General features: G+C 42.1%; 1 long non-coding RNA gene across 1 annotated transcript in view; it reads right to left on the reverse strand.

The window, feature by feature from the left end:
- Positions 1–4,339: 4,339 nt before the first annotated feature.
- LOC111259463 (uncharacterized) overlaps positions 4,340–7,424 on the reverse strand; it is a 5,104-nt gene continuing 2,019 nt past the window's right edge. Inside the window, exons 2-3 of the long non-coding RNA XR_002679640.2 lie at positions 6,491–6,574; positions 4,340–6,333 (exon numbers count right to left, since the gene is read on the reverse strand). This is a non-coding gene — a long non-coding RNA (uncharacterized LOC111259463). The remainder of the gene's footprint in view (positions 6,334–6,490; positions 6,575–7,424) is intronic.

The raw sequence follows: 7,424 nt of genomic DNA on the forward strand, positions 1-7,424 counted from the left end.
CCCGAATTTGTATGATCTGATGACGCCTGGCAACAGCAAACGCCTCAAATGGGTCGGGTTTGTTGCCGATTTCTATAATACGTATTTCAATACGATTCTAAAATGACTGCGAAGGCATACAATAGAGTTTTGAGGTTGTTAGCCTATACTACGATAAAGTAGCGGCACTTATGGGTTTCAGCAATCGTAGTCAACGCGGCAGAAATTATGCCTATAGTTAAGCGAAACGCATATACATGTGATTATGCTCACAGATTATTGTCAACATAAATAACCGCGGCCGGTAATTCATTTTTGTTACTGAAGCTAGAGAGAAAGATTTAAAAGCAATATTCTTCAGGTTACTGCAATAGCAAAAAGATTAAATACTCTACAATACCCAATGATATTCTACGAACTTTTTGAACTAGGATCCAGACACCCAGCTATCTAAACTCGCAGGGTCCAACAATTGGCACAAAAACTTGTGCTTATCTGTTTAAAGGCTAGACGACAAGCAAAAGAACAAAACATCACATTTCGTAATAAATAAAAACATGTGTACTCTAAAGTGTACATATAACCAGATCTACCGATAATGATAACCAAATCTAAGGTTACATCCTTGACACTCAACCGAAATCAAGTAACCGTTCTTGCATGTTGTTCCATAGGAGCTAGTTGGACTGAACCCGAAAATAATACACGAAAAGAAGAATATTTATCCCCCAGTGCATCGCGCCTTACTTACGCTGAAAATATCGCACGTACGTAAGAAATCATCTCTTCTCCATGTATAAACCACAGGCTCGTTCTTCGTTCGTACCTCTTTCTTAACCGCACTCCACAAGCACTTTAGTCTCTATATGGCAAAGGGTACGGTGAAGATTTTGAGGAAAACGGTGCATAAACCGAGGGCTTCACGGAGTAGCAGCTCTCGTCAGCCAGTGAGCCCTCCGCTACTTTGCCTCTTTGTCGTTACCAAATCCTCTTCCTGTGAGATTCTATTTGATAAGTGTAGAGTTCGGCTATACCCGAATAGTCTTTATCGGAACGTGGAACGCACCCCTGTTGGTTTCGCCGTTCGATGTACTTCTATTGATGCTAAATATATCGCACAATATTCACCCCCCCGCCCCTCGAGTTCACCTTCTAATAACACTACCTAGATCCAAATCACTAGGCTGCTATGCCTCCTGCTGCCTCTAGTAGTTCGGGCTCCAATAGGGCAACCAGACTGAGCTACGTAGTTTTCGCCTACGGCTATGTTGGTATGTATCGTGCTTAAACTCGCCATATGTGTCCTTACCGAGTCACCACATGGCGCCATGCTGCGCACTTCAATTCCTTACAAAGTCTTCACACGAATAAATAAGAAAGCGAGATGAAGTGTCTAGGGGGATAGCGTATAGCACAGATGGACAAATCCTTTTTTGGAGATGGGGAGAAGAGTATGCCAAAAGTGGTCTGTAGCATCTATGAAAGGAGCGATGACTGTACCTTTGACAGACACGGTCATCGAGGTAGGTGAAGCACGGATAAATCCAAAATCAAGCCCAATCGATAGGGTCTGCTTGAGTCGTATTCGAATGGAGGAGGCGAAGTGTGCTAGGGGGTACGCTCAGCATGGCGATACCCATATATGCTTGGTTCTTATGTCTGTTATACTATGTCACTGGAGCAGCTTAATGTGACGTTTGTTGGAATGAGTCAGGCTTGCGTATAAATAATTTTTAGCTAAGAAACAAGGTTTGATTGCAACCATTTCAAGAAATATGGCACCTTTTTCGTCACAATCATCTGCGTATTAGTCTATGTCATGTATGACCATTGAAATTATCACTATTATGAAAAATACTTTACGCCACCATCCCTAAAACTTAAGCAAAAAACACCTAGGCAAATCTAAGCCAATATGTATCTCGGCTAGCGAACACTCAAAAGAAAAAAACAGGTAGAAGTTATAGTGTTTGTATAGCCGTAATGAAAGGTCTGACATGTTGTCTAAATCCAATACATAACCTCACCTTTGTGGTTTCAAAAATATTCCATCTCTCTTTTATTCCGTATTAAGCCCCTTTAATTTTTTATGTTTCTTTCTTTCTCTCTTTAAAAATGATTTTGTATACTTGTAGATTTTGTTATTTATATATGCTAGGTGATATTCACTTATGGATCCCTCTATGAGTCGTATTTTCCTGCCCGCGTCCCGTATCTCGGATCTGCTCTGCGCGTGCTACCGGCGCTGCCGGCGACTCTCGACCAGATTCAATTTCGGAAGCCATGAACAGCACAGCACAACGCAGATGCTCTAACATCTTGTACGGGACCTCGTCTTGTTAAAAAGCGGTGTCTACCTTTGCGAATACCTGCCAGCCAACCAGCACGCGCTTAAGTTCCACGCACAAACTAATTCGGTATATGAAGGCCGAGTTGGATAAAGTGAAACTGCCATTTCTACGAGAATCGGACCGATCCGGAAGACCGATGGACGTCGTCTTCTTTGTTTTATGATCCTCTTCTTATTCCTAGTCGTCTTACCTTTGATTTTTCGTGATATGCTCTTAGGCGATGCCTCAGCGCCGAGTCTCTTGGTCTGTCTTTGCACTACGGATTATGTATGCATCAGTTGATGCCCGTGGGGGACGATGATGACGTCACCGATCCACGCGTGGTTCACTGCGAATATAGTCGTTCGTGTATTCGTTGTCGAACTTCATGCCCTTGGCGGGAGGAGCGGCTGTACCGTGAAGTCTTGCACTCAGTGTTGGACCTGTGAGTGTGACGCCCGTTGATGCAATCAATTCACGAGTAGCAGCTAATTTCCTATCGTACTGTAATCGATATCGCTTGGGTAAAGCTCACCGATGGGTCGTCGCGACTGTAGAATAGGACCATCTAAGCGACGCTTGCCGCACAATGCCCACGAATAGACAGTGTAAAGAAGGACGAAGTATAAATCGACCCATAGACGAATATATGTTAGAGCAATTCAGTGAATCGGTGGGTGCGAACAAGGCTTGCTTAGACGATGTTTGCAACGGTTAAAGTAATAGTTGAAACGAATGTCGGTTAGGCGGCTGAGCTATCACTTCAGTGTTCAAATGCTCTTCATACATTAACTGATGCCGGTGATATTAAATTTGATTCTTACTTTGCCCCTGGAATACGCATTTCCAGCTTACACAGCATGCCGTTCTTGCAACATATTCGCCCTGGATATACTTTTTTGTTATGGCACAATTTAGTATATTACCGAAATATAACAACATGTGGCAATCATAGCAGCGGTCTACTTAAGGGCAGCGACCAAAGCCGTTCAATTCAGGCTACAAATGGTGAAATCCGCCATACGTGTTAATGCCGATCAAAAAGAAATTTACTGCTGAGATACTACAAGGGTCCATAAAATTTGCTAGCAGTGGTCTATTAACCAATCTATTAGAATGTAATTATTAATAAATATCTGATTTCCATCGGTGACGATGATACTCTTCTGGCCAATATGGCTATTGTTTCCATTGCCACTTGAGATTTTTATAAAAACTGCGTTCGACGTTGTTATTATTTGGGATAGATCGCCTTATTCAGTCCTGCTAACGAAGTATACATTAACTTCCCTAAACAGGATCTTCCTTGGATTATATATAGACATACAGTCTTCAACGGATGAAGTACTCCACTAGAGCTTTGCTGCATTTAGCTTGAAAAATGGGCGCATCTTTGTTCCATAAGATATTTTTCGTGGGTGTGTAGAGCGAACGAAATACGCGCAAACACAAAGAACATTTCCATCAAACATAACTAAACGCTTCGTGCTTAGAAATGAGATTTCCGCTCCCCTTGAACGAGGCCCCAATTTGCATGTGTATGTTTGTTAATGACGAAATTAGGTAACTTAAGCAGGTCTCGTAGGAAGATTATATCCAGGCCACTCCACTGTAGGATATTCATTTTGCTGGTAAATTTTAACATCTGCTAGTGGTATAGAACGTTAATAGCTATACATCCTACATATATATATATGTAGTTTAAGTAAATACTTCGAACTTCACGTTCGATTTATTCGACAGTCTTTAAATATTGACCCATACGGCTAACTTTAAGCACGGAAAGTTTATATCCCATTTAAAACCCAGGTTATCTCATATGTTTAGTAAGTAATTATTAAGAACAATTTATATTCATATTAGACGTAATGAGATCATCCGTCTAATTCGTAATACCTTTCCTGTGAAACCATGAACTAGCAAGTAATCAAAAATGGAATATTACCTGAGCCTAAGTTTCTAGCCGACACGCGTTTCCTGTACAGTGCAGTCGAGCTAATAAGTAGATACGCGGCATAAGAGCAAGCGATATCAAAAAAAGGGCAAAACTAGCAGTTTTTTTTTCCTTTATTTACTGAATTCACAGAAAATAGTAAAATAATTATACGCACGAAGCCTGTATACAAATGAACCATATCTACTCTCATTGCTGTAAGGCATCGACGAGTCTATCTGAGTGTCTACTTGGTACGTTATAGCGGTCATATAGTAGTAAACTGGCCTGCGCGTTCGCAGTTACCGGTCTGTGTAAGCCAGTCGAGAGACTTCCTCTCGATTGTACCCAGCTTTTCAGTGTCCAAGCCTCGCATCTGGCGTTTGACGATTAGTGAATACCATTCCTCTATTTCTCTAAGAGCCGTACGTAGCGATTAAGTAGCGTTATCACTGACGACTCGTTAATATCGTAGGGCCTCGATTGTCTGGTTCCTGCGTGAGCTTCAGCGCCAACTAGAATTTTGGACCCCCTTCTGTCTGTTGAAGCCATAAACCGTGATCAGCACTATCACTTTAGCCAAGAACGGTGCTTCAATCGGTATACGTACAATATAATAGATAGTGACGATCAAGCAATTTCGGTGAGTCCAGTGAATGAGCTAATCAGTTTCGATAACTTGAACAGATATCGGCGAACTCTCAAACAGAGCCGCTATTGTTAGTATACAAAATCAGTAACGTCATGAGGAGCGCATAGCGAAAGCGTAGTTGGCTCGGTGCAGGTATTCAGGGAAGATTTGCCCTCTTGGCCTTAATACTGCAGCACGATTGTATGAAACACTCAAATAGTAAATTCGAATTATGATCACGAAATGGAAGAAAATTAACGTGGATGGAAGTTCGGCGCAATCCGATTTTGCTTCTCTCTATAACTTCCTTTTCAACGTTACCTTGATAAACGCATAGAGCAATACATTGACCTACCAGGCTTTGGCTTTAGATTTCGACATAGTATCTGAAAACGTATCTGATTCAAAGGTCAGATGTGGAATTTTTCATCATATCGCACACATAGGAGGATTCGTTCTAATCTATTTTAACTATTAGTCAATGGGGGAAATGGTCTTGTTTTACTTTACCAAACGGCGCCGTCGGACACCTGAACTTAACAAGCGGTAACCTTACATGCTCTGTGAGATAAAGTAAATGTCGAAGACTATAAGGGTAATTTTCATATTATGTTACACACGCTTTATCCAACTGGATGAAATGAGGTATTTCTCTTTAATATAATGATCTACATATTCAAAACTTTCATTATTTGCTCCCTTTTACTCCTATTGCATATTACATTAGAATAACATTATGTGGTTGGTACCGAGTCGCCAAGTTATTATATATCTTTGCATATGATCCTCTGTACGTATTTATCGAACTTTTTCTAAATGAATGGTACTGCATCTTTAATCAGGACACGTTTTAGTATATCGTTTAGTACTATGAAATGGAACAGCGACTTACGATATTTTATAATACGTATTTGCAAACAGAACGCGGACTAGCAGTATGAGTTGACTGTCAGCGGTCAGACCTATTTTTTTCGGCTTTTTGTTCACCAATAGTCACTTAAAGGTTCGCTTGTGTAATTCGAGGCGCACTGCGCTATGACCGGGATATTATTGTGTGCGAGACTCCTGCCGCGGCGATAACAAAAGCGAGGTTTCCGCAAAACCTTCTCAATCAATGATTACATCTGCCTGCAACAATTAATTAAGTACTACATAGCACACACATCGTTGTCCGGCCTCGGTTGCCGCTTTTCTTACCTTGGTCGTTCCTCCACTCTTCGATGCTCCTGGCTGCGTCTAATCCTGCTCTTCGTTTTCCTCCGCCGGGGGCCGGGCCGATAATGGTGTTACAGCATAGCAAGCTAACGGAGCTCACTACGCTCATTAGGGCTCTTTAGTCGCAGCGGCGGCAACAAACCGCCACGACTCAACCGGCCACGACTGACGCGGCACCAGCCGATGCTGCCGCAGTCTCTGACACGGAGAAGTCGGCCCTTGGCGAAACGGCAGACGCAACGCCGCTACAGGAAGTCGGTATTCCATCTCTGGTCATTCATTCTCATGCAGACGTCCCCACCGTGAGCGCCAATAGTACCGCTAATGGGGAACGATTGTAGTTCGCCATCGCGTATGAATATAGTACAATATACAGTTGTAAATACATATGTATAATGTTACCTTGACGGGCAGAGGCGGGCGTTACGTGTGGGTGTGTTTGGCTATCTGATTCTCCATTAGCCATCCTCGCCTACCGCTAACCTCCTTTTACGATAGCGCATATCAATATAGCATGATTAGGTCCGTTGGGGGACGACCATGAAAATAATACAAAACATTAAAACAAGAAGAGAGACTGCGAAGGTCAAAACTTCGAAACCATTGAGTCACGATGTCGTCTGCTGACTTCTGCTGTTAGCAGGACTAGGCCATCGAGCTGCCTAAAGGACCTTCTAGGAATGCCATAGTTACATTGGTGTTGCTGCGTACAGAACGTTACGCTAACTGGTACCACTCAAAATGGGTTTTAAGAAACTGAGGCAAGGGCGTTTTAGCAGGCGGAAAAAACTTCACATCGAAACGACAAAACAGCGGGCCCTCTATTACTACTAAGGCGGGCCGATGGATTGTATAACGTTTACATCACTATGCAGAAGCTGCAGCTTAAGCGGCGATTAGAAGATATGTACGCATACAAACAACGAACACATACGAAGGGCCTTCTCGTTAATAAATAATCATAGTTTTTATGGTACAATCTCTGATATTGGTTAGGTAGTGTGTTATTTTGATATTGGCTATTGGTGGGAAGTACAGCTTGCCAATGTCCTGAAGGGTATGCTGCCAAAGCCAAATGAACTTATTCGCCAAGTAGTTGGATAGAGCCTGTCAAAGACATTATTGATCTCAATGCCGGAAGTATGGGACATCTTTAGAACATGAACGCCACGGGAGTGAACGATTTTTGGGGCGTTTAACTAAGTCAAAGTTTGTTCAGGACGCAGGATTGCAGGTTTTTCATAACGAAAAGGCCACTACGATCATTATACTATATGGGTCATATTCTTTCATTTATGTAATTCTGACTAGTTTTTTTTTTTTTTTTTTTTTTTTT

This window comes from Varroa jacobsoni, unplaced genomic scaffold, assembly GCF_002532875.2.
Source record: "Varroa jacobsoni isolate VJ856 unplaced genomic scaffold, vjacob_1.0 scaffold_334, whole genome shotgun sequence".
Classification (NCBI taxonomy): Eukaryota; Metazoa; Arthropoda; class Arachnida; order Mesostigmata; family Varroidae; genus Varroa; species Varroa jacobsoni.